This window comes from Acyrthosiphon pisum, chromosome A1 (assembly GCF_005508785.2).
Source record: "Acyrthosiphon pisum isolate AL4f chromosome A1, pea_aphid_22Mar2018_4r6ur, whole genome shotgun sequence".
Classification (NCBI taxonomy): Eukaryota; Metazoa; Arthropoda; class Insecta; order Hemiptera; family Aphididae; genus Acyrthosiphon; species Acyrthosiphon pisum.
In genome coordinates, this window is record NC_042494.1 from 99,991,689 (window position 1) to 99,992,826 (window position 1,138).

The window sequence follows — 1,138 nt, forward strand, 5'->3', positions numbered from 1 at the left end:
ATTTAACAGATTTAGAAAATATGTCATAAATCTCTTATCTTAATAGCATCAAGTTTGGGTGTACAAATTTACAAATAACAAATTTATATAAATATCAAATAAATCCTTTATTGTTAAACATTTTTAAATCATTAACTTAATGTATAATATACTATAATAAAGACAATAATAAATAAATATATTTTAAAGAAGAATTCAAATTTTGGTGGGATTTTGGCATGTATTCAAAATGACGGATAATCATAATAGATGATGTATGCAGTAATACTATCGGATCGTTCAAATCACGAACTACTACATGTAGTAGTTCGTGGTTCAAATGACCCGTTTTGCGAATCATGTGTACTGTGTAGTAGGAAGGCAGGTAGTCGTTCGTTAATTCGTTCGCGGGACGCGTGAACGATATGAACGATATGAACGAATCACATGAACGTGTCTTTTGAATGACCCGATCCGAACGACACGAATCGTTCAAATGACCCGTTTTGCCCATCACTAGTGTTGTGCACGATTAAGATACTATCTTAAATCGTGGTCAAGGACGTGTATCAAGGTCCTTGATCGTGGTGTTGTGGAATATGTTATCATCAGAATCAAACTATAAGATAAGGACCACGTACTACTACATAGGACTGGACACTGTATAAAATAAGGTGACTGCAAAGTTGTACGGTGGTCGTACGTTCGCTATGTAGCTGCTCTCTGGTGGCATTTTTTTATACTGTGCTGTTGTAAATTATTTTATGTGATAAGTCGTGACTAGTCACTAGTGATAACTGAAAAACGATCAAAAATTCAAAAATTCAAATCAACGACAAACTTTTTATATTCACTATTATTTCTAAATAAATGAATGCGTATTACTAGTTACTATGTTGCTACCAATTTGGAAAGTTTTTTTTTGCGTGATTTCTAACTTGCTTTTGATTAGACATACGTAAGTATTGTCTCATTCTCATGGTAATATAATAAGTAATTATAAATTACATATTTAATTATATATTCATAAATTTTTCATATTTCATAAGTCTATATATAAATATTATGTTTATAAAAGTAAAATTCGAAATGTAGTAAATCTAGTACGTCACTAGATAGCATCACAGTCGCAAACGTACATACCCGTACAACTTTGTGA